Here is a 15,084-nt window from a genome sequence, read left to right on the forward strand (position 1 = left end):
TGAGATTTATTCCTGATTATTATTTGACCATGCTTGTCACTTATGAACATTTTTGAACATCTTGGCATGGTTCTGTTATAATCTCCACCCGGCACAGCCAGAAGAGGACTGGCCACCCCTCATAGCCTGGTTCCTCTCTAGGTTTCTTCCTAGGTTTTGCCTTTCTAGGGAGTTTTTCCTAGCCACCGTGCTTCTACACCTGCATTACTAGCTGTTTGGGGTTTTAGGCTGGGTTTCTGTACAGCACTTCGAGATATTAGCTGATGTAAGAAGGGCTATATAAAATAAAATTGATTGATTGATTGATTGATTTAACAAAAAAGTAAAAATTAAACAACAACAAAAAAAGTGTTGAGAAAAAAAGAGCAGAAGTAAAATAAAATAACAGTAGGGAGGCTATATATACAGGGGGGTGCCGGTGCAGAGTCAATGTGCGGGGGCACCGGCTAGTTGAGGTAGTTGAAGTAATACAGTGGGGAGAACAAGTATTTGATACACTGCCGATTCTGCAGGCCTTCCTACCTACAAAGCATGTAGAGGTCTGCAATTTCCACCATAGGTACACTTCAACTGTGAGAAACGGAATGTAAAACAAAAATCCAGAAAATCACATTGTATGATTTGCAAGTAACTAATTTGCATTTTATTGGTGCACCCTACGTGCTAAAATGCTATACATGCAAAAAGTCCAACCTCAAAACATAAATGGAAAAACCAAAGCCTAACAATATCCCTTTGAGCATGGTGCAGTTATTAATTACACTTTTGAAGGTGTATCAAAATACCCAGTCACTACAAAGATACAGGCATCCTTCCTAACTCAGTTGCCGAAGAGGACTGAAACAAGGCAGTGTAAAAAATACCAAAACAGATGCACACACGTTTCGCGAACAGTGACATGTAAAGCTTATAACCACAGATATCTAAAATGTTTAACAAGCTGTTTATTGTTATGTTGTAGATCAACGCAGAACGTTGTTACAAAGGTAAGTTGAAACTATTCATCAACATCCCCTGCCTGTTATAATAGCTAATGTTAGCTAGCTAAATTAGCTGACTTAGGTAGCTAACCTTAACGTCCACCGTCCTTAGCCAAGCAGGGCTAAGTTACAGCACCTTGCTATCATAAAATATGATGCTAGTGAGGTTTAAAACCTCTGAGACTAGGCCATTCCTAAATTTAAAAGAAACTGGTACATCATTCATAAAATTACATTGTAGCTTTGTACTGTAGTTATTGTAACTATTAAAGGGTAAAGTGTACATATAGCAACACAATTATGTCACATCTTTAGCGTGAGAAGCTTTAAGACTAAATGTATCAAAATAAATCTGTTTCTACAACTTGTGAGATCTGAATACCAGAATGGCGCCAGAGGAGATGGCTGCAATTTTATGGGCTCCTAACCAATTGTGCGTTTTTTTTTCGCGTTGTTTGTAACCTATTTTGTACATAATGTTTCTGCCACAGTCTCTTATGACCGAAAATAGCTTCTGGATATCAGAACAGCGATTACTCACCTCGAACTGGATGAAGATTTCTTCTTTAACGAGTCGGACGCGAAGGATTTACTCGAGATACCCGACCAGGACCAAAACTCTGTCATTCGCATGAAGAGAAAACGCCGATACAGGGGACGAAGGTCGGGGTGCCTTGTGAGAATTCGGCAGCGAGTGGGTAACCCGCCTCTACCATCCGTCCTATTGGCCAACGTGCAATCATTGGAGAATAAACTGGATCAGCTCCGTTCAAGACTGTCCTACCAGCGGGACATTAAAAACTGTAATATCTTATGTTTCACCGAGTCGTGGCTGAATGACAACATGGATAATATACAGTTGGCTGGTTTTTCCGTGCATCGGCAAGACAGAACAGCTGCCTCCGGTAAGACAAGGGGTGGCGGTCTGTGTCTATTTGTCAAGAACAGCTGGTGCGCAAAATCAAATATTAAGAAAGTCTCGGTTTTGCTCGCCTGAGGTAGAGTATCTCATGATAAGCTGTAGACCACACTATATACCAAGAGAGTTAGTATATCTTTCGTAGCTGTCTATTTACCACCACAAACCGAGGCTGGCACTAAGACCGCACTCAACGAGCTGTAACCAGAAAATGCTAATCCAGAGGCGACACTCCTAGTGGTCAGGGACTTTAATGCAGGGAAACATATCCATTTTACCTCATTTCTACCAGCATGTTACATGTACAAAAAAAACTCTAGACCACCTTTACTCCACACACAGACACACGTACAAAGCTCTCCCTCGCTCTCCATTTGGCAAATCTGACAATAATTATATCCTCCTGATTCCTGCTTACAAGCAAAAACTCAAGCAGGAAGTACCAGTGACTCGCTTAATACGGAAGTGGTCAGATGTCGCAGATGCTAAGCTACAGGACTGTCTTGCTAGCACAGACTGGAATATGTTCCGGCACTCATCCGATGGCATTGAGGAGCATACCACGTCACCGGCTTCATCAATAAGTGCATCAATGACGTTGTCCCCACAGTGACCGTACGTACCCCAACCAGAAGACATGGATTACAGGCAACATCCGCACTGAGCTAAAGGGTAGAGCTGCATCTTTCAAGGAGCGGGACTCTAACCCGGACGCTTATAAGAAATCCCGCTATGCACTCAGACGAACCATCAAACAGGCAAAGCGTAAATACAGGACTAAGATTGAATCCTACTACACCGGCTCAGACGCTCGTCGGATGAGGCAGGGCTTGCAAACTATTACGGACTACAAAGGGAAGCCCAGCCGCGAGCTGCCCAGTGACAAAAGCCTATCAGACGAGCTAAATGACTTTTTTGCGCTCTTCGAGGCAAGCAACACTGAAGCATGCATAAGAGCACCAGCTGTTCTGGATGACTGCGTGATCACACTCACCGTAGCCGATGTGAGCAAGATCTTAAAACAGATCAACATTCACAAGGCTGCAGGGCCAGACGGATTACCAGGACGTGAACTCAGAGCATGCACTGGCAAGTGTCTTCCCTGACATTTTCAACCTGTCCCTGGCTGAGTCTGTAATACCTACATGTTTCAAGCAGACCACCATAGTCCCTGTGCCCAAGAAAACCAAGGTAACCTGCCTAAATGACTACCAACCCGTAGCACACACGTCTGTAGCCATGAAGTGCTTTGAAAGACTGGTCATGGCTCACATCAACACCATTATCCCAGAAACCCAAGACCCATTCGCATACCGCCCCAATAGATTCACAGATGATGCAATGATTATTGCACTCCACACTGCCCTTTCCCACCTGGACAAAAGCAACACCCACGTGAGAATGCTGTTCATTGACTACAGCTCAGCGTTCAACACCATAGTGCCCTCAATGCTCATCACTAAGCTAAGGACCCTGGGACTAAACACCTCCCTCTGCAATTGGATCCTGGACTTCCTGACGGGCCGCCCCCAGGTGGTAAGGGTAGGCAACAACACATCTGCCACGCTGATCCTCAACACGGGGGCCCCTCAGGGGTGCGTGCTTAGTCCCCCCCGTACTCCCTGTTCACCCATGACTGCATGGCCAAGCACGACTCCAACACATTTACATTTACATTTGAGTCATTTAGCAGACGCTCTTATCCAGAGCGACTTACAGTTAGTGAGTGCATACATTATTATTTTTTAAATTTTTTCATACTGGCCCCCCGTGGGAATCGAACCCACAACCCTGGCGTTGCAAACGCCATGCTCTACCAACTGAGCTACATCCCTGCCGGCCCTTCCCTCCCATACCCTGGACGACGCTGGGCCAATTGTGCGCCGCCCCATGGGTCTCCCAGTCGCGGCCGGCTACGCCTGGATTCGAACCAGGATCTCTAGTGGCACAGCTAGCACTGCGATGCAGTGCCTTAGACCAACACCATCATTAAGTTTGCTGACGACAACGGTGGTAGGCCTGATCACCGGTAACGATGAGACAGCCTATAGGGAGGAGGTAGGAGACCTGGAAGTGTGGTGCCAGGACAACAACCTCTACCTCAACGTGATCAAGACAAAGGAGATGATCGTGGACTACAGGAAAAGGAGGGCCGTGCACGCACCCATTCTCATCGACAGGGCTGTAGTGGAGCAGGTTGAGAGCTTCAAGTTCATTGGTGTCCACATCACCAACAAACTATCATGGTCCAAAAACACCAAGACAGTCGTGAAGAGGGCACGACAATGCCTATTCCCTCTCAGGAGACTGAAAAGATTTGGCATGGGTCCTCAGATCCTCAAAAAGTTATACAGCTCACCATCGAGAGCATCCTGACTGGTTGCATCACAGCTTGGTATGGCAACTGCTCGGCCTCCGACCACAAGGCGCTACAGAGGGTAGTGCGTACGGCCCAGTACATCAATGGGGCCAAGCTTCCTGCCATCCAGGACCTCTATGCCAGGCGGTGTCAGAGGAAGGCCCTAAAAATTGCCAAAGACTCCAGCCACCCTAGTCATAGACTTTTCTCTCTGCTACCGCATGGCAAGCAGTATCGAAGCACCAAGTCTAGGTTCAAAAGGCTTCTTAACAGCTTCTACCCCCAAGCCATAAGACTGCTGAACAGCTAATCAAATGGCTACCCGGACTATTTCCATTGAACCTTTTTTACCTTGCTGCTACTCGCTGTTTATCTATTATCTTAGCATAGACAATTTACCCCTACCTATATGTACATATTATCTCGACTAACCTGTACCACTGCACATTGACTAGGTACCGGTACCCCTTGTATGTAGCCCCGTTATTGTTATTGATGCTCTTTTACTTTTTACTTCAGTTTATTTAGTTAATATTTTTCTTAAAACTGCATTGTTGGTTAAGGGCTTGAAAGCATTTCACGGTAAGGTCTACACCGGTTGTATTCGTCGCATGTGACATAACATTTGATTTTGATTTGATTAGTGGCCAAATCTGCTAAAACAGGAAAGGGCTTTCCCCAAACTGTTGCCACAAAGTTGGAAGCACATAATTGTCTAGAATGTCATTGCATGCTGTAGCGTTAAAGACTTCCCTTCACTGGAACTAAGGGGCCTAGCCCGAACCATAAAAAACAGCCCCAGACCATTATTCCTCCTCCACCAAACTTTGCACTATGCATTGGGGCATGTTGCGTTCTCCTGGCATCCGCCAAACCCAGATTCGTCCGTCGGACTGCCAGAGGGTGAAGCGTGATTCATCACTCCAGAGAGCGCGTTTCCACTGCTCCAGAGTCCAACGGCGGTGAGATTTACACCACTCCAGCCGACGCTTGGCATTGCGCATGGTGATCTTTAGGCTTGTGTGCGGTTGCTTGGCCATGGAAACCCATTTCATGAAGCTCCCGACAGACAGTTATTGTGCTGACATTACTTCCAGAGGCAGTTTGGAACTCTGTAGTGAGTGTTTTAACTTAGGACAGACAATTTTACGCGCTACGTGCTTCAGCACTCGGCAGTCCCGTTCTGTGAGCTTGTAAGGCCTACCACTTCGCAGCTGAGCCGTTGTTACTCCTAGACATTTCCGCTTCACAATAACAGCACTTACAGTTGACCGGGGAAGATCTAGCAGGGCAGAAATGTGACGAACTGACTTGTTGGAAAGGTGGCATCCTATTAAGGTGCCACATTGAAAGTCACTGAGCCCTTCAGTAAGGCCATTCTACTGCCAATGTTTGTCTATGGAGATTGTATGACTGTGTGCTCGATTATATACACCTGTCATTAACGGGCAAGAGTGTGCAAAGCTGTCATCAAGGCAAAGGGTGGCTACTTTGAAGAATCTCAAATATAAAATATATTTTGATTTGTTTAACACTTTTTTCCATATGTGTTATTTCATAGTTTTGATGTCTTCACTATTATTCTACAATGTAGAAAACAGTAAAAATAAAAACCCTGTAATGAGTAGGTGTGTCCAAACTTTTGATTGGTACTGCACACACATACATATACACACATATATATATATATATTTTAATATACACACACACATACACACACTGAACAAAAATATAAACGCAACATGGAACGTTTTGGTCCCATGTTTCATGAGCTGAAATAAAAGATCCCAGAAATGTTCCATATGCACAAAAAGCTTATTGCTCTAAAATGTTGTGCACACATTTGTTTACATCCCTGTTAGTGAGCATTTCTCCTTGCCAAGATAATCCATCCACCTGACATGTGGCATATCAAGAAGCTGATTAAACAGCATGATCATTACACAGGTGCACCTTGTGCGGAAGACAAAAGGTCACTAAAATGTGCGGTTTTGTCACACAACACAATGCCACAGATGTCTCAAGTTTTGAAGGAGCGTGCAATTGGCATGCTTACTGCAGGAATGTACACAAGAGCTGTTGCCAGATAATTTAATGTTCATTTCTCTACCATAAGCCACCTCCAACATCATTTTAGAGAATTTGGCAGTACGTCCAATCGGCCTCACAACCGCAGACCACGTGTAACCCCACCAGCCCAGGACCTCCACATCCGGCTTCTTCACCTGCGGGATCGGGGATCGTCTGAGACCAGCCACCCGGACAGCTGATGAAACTGAGGAGTATTTATTTCTATAATAAAGCCCTTTCGTGGGGAAAAACTCATTCTGATTGGCTGGGCCTGGCTCCCAAGTGGGTGAGCCTATGCCCTCCCAGGCCCAACCATGGCTGCACCCCTGCCCAGTCGTGAAATCCATAGATTAGAACCTAATGAATTTATTTCAATTGACTGATTTTCTTATTTGAACTGTAACTCAGTGAAATCTTTGAAATTGTTGCATATTGCGTTTATATTTTTATTCAGTGTGTATATATACAGATTTTAAGTTTTAATACCAGTGAGATGTTTCAGAAAGCAAGATCATTAAGTTAGCCTGCTAACTTTGATAAGCAGTCAAATATATCTCTAGATTTTCTGATTAATTTTGAAAGCTAAACTTGCAAATGCGTTGTTAGGATGTCGAGTCAATTATACCTAGTCTCGGAAATCCAGAACTAAAATATGTATAACTAAACTATGATGATATGGTGTGTGTGTGTGTGTTGTATACTAATCACCAATTGCGACAAAAGGATTCTCCATCATATTCAACTGCAGACATCTTGGCTGAAATCAGAAATAAAATATGAGAATTACTTTAGAACATGAATCTAGAATTCACAATGATTGTCTCACTACATCAATTACATTAAATAGGCTGCAAATCATATTCTTGGAAAATATTGGGACATAGGTCTCAGTATTTGAATTTGTAAAACCTACAACACCAAATTAATGATGAATAACTTACATTTTATTCATTTAGCAGACGCTCTTATCCAGAGCAACTTACAGTTAGCGAGTGCATACTTTTTTCATACTGGCCCCCCGTGGGAAACGAACCCACAACCCTGGCGTTGCAAGCGCCACGCTCTACCAACTGAGCTACACGGGACTTGAAATAGAAGTTTAGATATCAGTGACATGGTGTTCTCTTGGAAAGTACAGTAAAACCTCGATGTCATCTTTACATTAGAAATGATATCGGAGATTGTAACAATGTAGCAATAAATACATAACATCATTCAACCTTAGAAAAGCCAGTAGCCTATAAAATATAAGTCGAGGACACTTTCAAATGAAGGTCAAACAAAAGGAAATGTTTCTTATGAAAAATTATGTATAATTATTAGAGAGGGATATCTGAAATTAAAATAAATGTTTGTTACCGTTTAATTTTGTCAAACTTCTATTGAAGATAATGGACCACGAAAAATTATGTAGGTCTACACAGCGAGCAGACAGCATACTGTCCTTTCATTGAGCAACTCAGCAATCCAACAAGTGACGTAAGTAACATTCAACTTTTCCAATGAATTCTCTCATGCGTTTAGCCAAGAAAAACCTCAAACATCTCAAATGAATTGTTAAATCTATATATCTTACTATCCCTTGTTTATGGACCACTGTCAATTCTACTCCTGCTCCCTCCCTCCGGTGCTAAACATCACCGGTCTACTAACCATCGGTACTGGCAACCCATCTTTATGCACACCTGGCAACCTTCATTACGCACACCTGTGCCTCATCATTAGGCACACCTGGACTTCCCTGATTACTCCCCCTTTATCTAGCACTCTGTTGTTGTCACCCATCAGGCAGTATTGTTTCTGGTTTATGTTCAGACGCTACTCTTGTGCCTCTATCCATGCTATGTTTGTTCTTATTAAACTCACCGACTGCACCTGCTTCTTGCATCTTCGTTACAAACACTTTATTATGCCTTTCACGGGAGATATTGACCTTGCTGTGCAAATAAGATCAGTGTCCTCAGAGGAAAATCTACTACTCAATGACTAACTGTAGTTCGGGGGAATCTACAAAATAGATTGACAGAGCACATGCCTCCAAATAAAACGTGATTTACCCCATGAGATACATTTTTGTACGCATGTATTTCAAGATCAGGTTATAGATTCATTTTTGAGATAATACCATTTTAAACATTTTAATATTCACTGTAACACCATTTCCCAGAGTGCAAAACGATACACGGAGGAAGCGGGACAAGGGAGGCATGGCGTTCTATAACCAGTTGGCTCCACCAATGCGCCGCATGCACATAGAGAATGAAAGGCTGTTATAGGATGGGCAGCGCCATTGAGGGCTTCCACTATGTTGAAGTAGTCAAAGTAGTCAATTGGGTGGGGATTCCCATGGGTTCTAGCCTCAATGGAGCTCCCCATGCTGTCACATGCGCTATAATGGCACAGATCTCTATGGGCATGCACTGCTTGCTGGAACATAATGGGTTAGTGCTATAAGGGATCCTTGGGGCGTCCATACCCTAAACTCTAACCCTAACCTTAACCCCTACCTTTCCTTACCTAACCTTAACCATTTTAAATGTCAACTTCAGTGATGTCAGAGTTGGATGTCCCAAGGATGTTTGATAGCAAGGACCGAACAGAATGTACCAGAGTCAGTCGATTCAGATCTCGTGATATTAATAGATTTTCATGAATCTGATTATTTTATACAACTCACTTATCTATACTAGACCTACATATTCTACATAGATGGAACTGACTAACAGACTGATACACTTGGTTCATTAACAGTAAGCATTTCAATGTTAGTCTACACCTGTTGTCTACGAAGCATGTGACAAATATAATTAGATTTGATTTCATGCTATAATATTCTGAAATATCTATTTCTAGGCTATTTCATAATATTAATAACTTTTAGGATTAGAGGTGTATATATATATATATATATATATGATTTTTGCTGATTTTGTACGTTTGCCCACTGACAAAGAAATGATCAGTCTATAATTTTAATGATAGGTTTTGAACAGTGAGAGACAGAATAACAACAAAAAAACTTGAAAAACGCATGTAAAAAATGTTATGAATTGATTAGCATTTTAATGAGGGAAATAAGTATTTGACCCCTCTGCAAAACATGACTTAGTACTTGGTGGCAAAACCCTTGTTGGCAATCACAGAGGTCAGACGTTTCTTGTAGTTGGCCACCAGGTTTGCACACATCTCAGGAGGGATTTTGTCCCACTCCTCTTTGCAGATCTTCTCCAAGTCATTAAGGTTTCGAGCCTGACATTTGGCAACTCGAACCTTCAGCTCCCTCCACAGATTTTCTATGGGATTAAGGTCTAGAGACTGGCTAGGCCACTCCAGGACCTTAATGTGCTTCTTCTTGAGCCACTCCTTTGTTGCCTTGGCCGTGTGTTTTGGGTCATTGTCATGCTGGAATACCCATCCACGACCCATTTTCAATGCTCTGGCTGAGGGAAGGAGGTTCTCACCCAAGATTTGACAGTATATGGCCCCGTCCATCGTCCCTTTGATGCGGTGAAGTTGTCCTGTCCCCTTGGCAGAAACCCCCCCCCCCAAAGCATAATGTTTCCACCTCCATGCTTGACGGTGGGGATGGTGTTCTTGGGGTCATAGGCAGCATTCCTCCTCCTCCAAACACGGCGAGTTGAGTTGATGCCAAAGAGCTCGATTTTGGTCTTATCTGACCACAACACTTTCACCCAGTTCTCCTCTGAATCATTCAGATGTTCATTGGCAAACTTCAGACGGCCCTGTATATGTGCTTTCTTGAGCAAGGGGACCTTGCGGGCGGTACAGGATTTCAGTCCTTCACGGCGTAGTGTGTTACCAATTGTTTTCTGGTGACTATGATCCCAGCTGCCTTGAGATCATTGACAAGATCCTCCCGTGTAGTTCTGGGCTGATTCCTCACCGTTCTCATGATCATTACAACTCCACGAGGTGAGATCTTGCATGGAGCCCCAGGCCGAGGGAGATTGACAGTTCTTTTGTGTTTCTTCCATTTGCGAATAATCGCACCAACTGTTGTCACCTTCTCACCAAGCTGCTTGGCGATGGTCTTGTAGCCCATTCCAGCCTTGTGTAGGTCTACAATCTTGTCCCTGACATCCTTGGAGAGCTCTTTGGTCTTGGCCATGGTGGAGAGTTTGGAATCTGATTGATTGATTGCTTCTGTGGACAGGTGTCTTTTATACAGGTAACAAACTGAGATTAGGAGCACTCCCTTTAAGAGTGTGCTCCTAATCTCAGCTCGTTACCTGTATAAAAGACACCTGGGAGCCAGAAATCTTTCTGATTGAGAGGGGGTCAAATACTTATTTCCCTCATTAAAATGCAAATCAATTTAGAAATGTTTTTACATGCATTTTTCTGGATCTTTTTGTTGTTATTCTGTCTCTCACTGTTCAAATAAACCTACCATTAAAATTATAGACTGATAATTTCTTTGTCAGTGGGCAAACGTACAAATTCAGCAGGGGATCAAATACTTTTCCCCCTCACTGTAGCTTATAAAATAGGTACATAGAGATCAATTAAGTAACATTTCATAAGCCTGTATATATGAGTGAAGTGTTGAGTTCAAACCTAACTAAAATGTTAATTCAGATGTTTTCAAGAAGATTTAGAGTGGCTTTAAGGGATATAGGGTCAAAATTACAACCAGATATGAGATTGACACTAGGCCTAATGAAAAAGAGCCACCAACTGGTGGTGGACTCCAATACAGGTGCCGGTTTAATATATATAAGTACAACTGTCCCGGCGGCTCTGTTCGAAGGCGGATAATGACCAGTAGTAGACAGATGTACAGAACACGCTTTATTCCACACTCAAGACAGACAGGCACACTCACACACAGCGATAAGACTTGGGCTGATGGTAGTCGTGAAAGTGATCGTGTATGTGGTCGTATGGTTAGTGACACACTAACACACTGTCAGCTTTCATTTGAGGGTATTTTCATCCATATCGGGTGAACCGTTTGGAAATTACAGCACTTTTTGTACATATTCTTCCCATTTTAGGAGACCAAAAGTATTGGCACAAATTCACTTATGTGTATTAAAGTACAGTCGTGGTCAAAAGTTTTGAGAATGACACAAGTATTGGTCTTCGCAAAGTTTGCTGCTTCAGTGTTTTTAGATATTTTTGTCAGATGTTACTATGGTATACTGAAGTATAATTACAAGCATTCCATAAGTGTCAAAGGCTTTTATTGAGAATTACATGAAGTTAATGCAAAGAGTCAATATTTGCAGTGTTGACCCTTCTTTTTCAAGACCTCTGCAATCCGCCCTGGCATGCTGTCAATTAATTTCTGGGCCACATCCTGACTGATGGCAGTCCATTCTTGCATAATCAATGCTTGGAGTTTGTCAGAATTTGTGGGTTGTTTGTTTGTCCACCCGCCTCTTGAGGATTGACCACAAGTTCTCAATGGGATTAAGGTCTGGGGAGTTTCCTGGCCATGGACCCAAAATGTCTATGTTTTGTTCCCCAAGCCACTTAGTTATCACTTTTGCCTTATGGCAAGGTGCTCCATCATGCTGGAAAAGGCATTGTTCGTCACCAAAATGTTATTGGATGGTTGGGAGAAGTTGCGCTCGGAGGATGTGTTGGTACCATTCTTTATTCATGGCTGTGTTCTTAGGCAGAACTGTGAGTGAGCCCACTCCCTTGGCTGAGAAGCAATCTCACACATGAATGGTCTCAGGATGCTTTACTGTTGGCATGACACAGGACTGATGGTAGCACTCACCTTGTCTTCTCCGGACAAGCTTTTTTCCGGATGCCCCAAACAATCGGAAAGGGGATTCATCAGAGAAAATGACTTTACCCCAGTCCTCAGCAGTCCAATCCCTGTACCTTTTGCAGAATATCAGTCTGTCCATGATGTTTTTCCTGGAGAGAAATGGCTTCCTTGCTGCCCTTCTTGACACCAGGCCATCCTTCAAAAGTCTTCGCTTCACTGTGCGTGCAGATGCACTCACACCTGCCTGCTGCCATATTACTGGTGGTGCCCCAATCCCGCAGCTGAATCAACTTTAGGAGACGGTCCTGGTGCTTGCTGGACTTTCTTGGGCGCCCTGAAGCCTTCTTCAGAACAATTGAACCTCTCTCCTTGAAGTTTTTGTTTTTTTTGGGGGGAAGGGGGGCAAAGAGGGACTTTGCAATTAATTGCAATTCATCTGATCACTCTTCATAACATTCTGGAGTTATATATATATATATATATATATATATACACAGTGGGGGAAAAAAATATTTAGTCAGCCACCAATTGTGCAAGTTCTCCCACTTAAAAAGATGAGAGAGGACTGTAATTTTCATCTTAGGTACACGTCAACTATGACAGACAAATTGAGAATGTTTTTTCCAGAAAATCACATTGTAGGATTTTTAATGAATTTATTTGCAAATTGTGGTGGAAAATAAGTATTTGGTCACCTACAAACAAGCAAGATTTCTAGCTCTCACAGACCTGTAACTTCTTCTTTAAGAGGCTCCTCTGTCCTCCACTCGTTACCTGTATTAATGGCACCTGTTTGAACTTGTTATCAGTATAAAAGACACCTGTCCACAACCTCAAACAGTCACACTCCAAACTCCACTATGGCCAAGACCAAAGAGCTGTCAAAGGACACCAGAAACAAAATTGTAGACCTGCACCAGGCTGGGAAGACTGAATCTGCAATAGGTAAGCAGCTTGGTTTGAAGAAATCAACTGTGGGAGCAATTATTAGGAAATGGAAGACATACAAGACCACTGATAATCTCCCTCGATCTGGGGCTCCACGCAAGATTTCACCCCGTGGGGTCAAAATGATCACAAGAAATCACAAAAATCCCGCCCAGGGGGACCTAGTGAATGACCTGCAGAGAGCTGGGACCAAGTCTACCATCAGTAACACACTACGCCGCCAGGGACTCAAATCCTGCAGTGCCAGACGTGTCCCCCAGCTTAAGCCAGTACATGTCCAGGCCCGTCTGAAGTTTGCTAGAGTGCATTTGGATGATCCAGAAGAGGATTGGGAGAATGTCATATGGTCAGATGAAACCAAAATATAACTTTTTGGTAAAAACTCAACTCGGTCGTGTTTGGAGGACAAAGAATGCTGAGTTGCATCCAAAGAACACCATACCTACTGTGAAGCATGGGGGTGGAAACATCATGCTTTGGGGCTGTTTTTTCTGCAAAGGGACCAGGACGACTGATCCGTGTAAAGGAAAGAATGAATGGGGCCATGTATCGTGAGATTTTGAGTGAAAACCTCCTTCCATCGGCAAGGGCATTGAAGATGAAACGTGGCTGGGTCTTTCAGCATGACAATGATCCCAAACACACCGCCCGGGCAACGAAGGAGTGGCTTCGTAAGAAGCATTTCAAGGTCCTGGAGTGGCCTAGCCAGTCTCCAGATATCAACCCCATAGAAAATCTTTGGAGGGAGTTGAAAGTCCGTGTTGCCCAGCGACAGCCCCAAAACATAACTGCTCTAGAGGAGATCTGCATGGAGGAATGGGCCAAAATACCAGCAACAGTGTGTGAAAACCTTGTGAAGACTTAGAGAAAACGTATGACCTGTGTCATTGCCAACAAAGGGTATATAACAAAGTATTGAGAAACTTTTGTTATTGACCAAATACTTATATATAAAAAATCTTAGTCAAAAGTGTTTGTTCTCATATTCCTACCATGCAATGATTACATCAAGCTTGCTTCTACACATTTTTTGGATGCATTTGCTGTTTGTTTTGGTTCTGTTTCAGATTATTTTGTGCTTAATAGATATTAATGGTAAATTTATCATTGCGTCATTTTGGATTACATTTTATTGTAAATAATAACATATGTTTCTAAACACTTCTACATTATTGTGGATGCTACCATGATTACAGATAGTCCTGAATGAATTGTGAATAATAATAGTGAGAAGGTTACAGACGGCCAAATATGATATTTGTGCGTATTCCCAAGAGGTATTGGGTCATAATTGGTAACATAAAACAGGAAGCAACTTTGACCGATCAAACTTTCCACTCCAATTCCTGCCAGGACAGGACACAATCATTGATAAGTAGACGTAGACAGATTGGACTACTCTAAAATACCCCCTAGAAGACTGTCAATAGGCAAACAACATGGACCATTTTACTGTGACCCCTTTGTAAAGAAGAATGTATGGTCAATAGTGATGGGTCGTTTGCGAACGAATGGCTCTTTTTGAACAGATGTTTTTGGTGTCGGGAACTGAAGTCACTTCTAGGCAAATCCCGCCTTATCTTAGATCATTGGTCACTATAGCAACACCCACACGTAGTATGCGTTCCAGCAGGTATATCTCACTGGTCATCCCCAAAGCCAACACCTCCTTTGGCCGCCATTCCTTCCAGTTCTCTGCTGCAAATGACTGGAACGAACTGCAAAAATCTCTGAAGCTGGAGACACTTAGCTCCCTCACTAACTTTAAGCATCAGTTGTCAGAGCAGATTACCGATCACTGCACCTGTACACAGCCATTCTGAAATTAGCCCACCCAACTACCTCATCCCCATATTGTTATTTACATTGTTATTTATTTTGCTCATTTGCACCCCAGTATCTCTATTTGCACATCATCCTCTGCACATCTATCACTCCAGTGTTAATACTAAATTGTAATTATTTTGCACTATGGCCTATTTATTGCCTTACCTCCATAACTTACTACATTTGCACACACTGTATATAGATTTTCTATTGTGTTATTGACTGTACGTTTTGT

This window comes from Coregonus clupeaformis, chromosome 14, assembly GCF_020615455.1.
Source record: "Coregonus clupeaformis isolate EN_2021a chromosome 14, ASM2061545v1, whole genome shotgun sequence".
Classification (NCBI taxonomy): domain Eukaryota; kingdom Metazoa; phylum Chordata; class Actinopteri; order Salmoniformes; family Salmonidae; genus Coregonus; species Coregonus clupeaformis.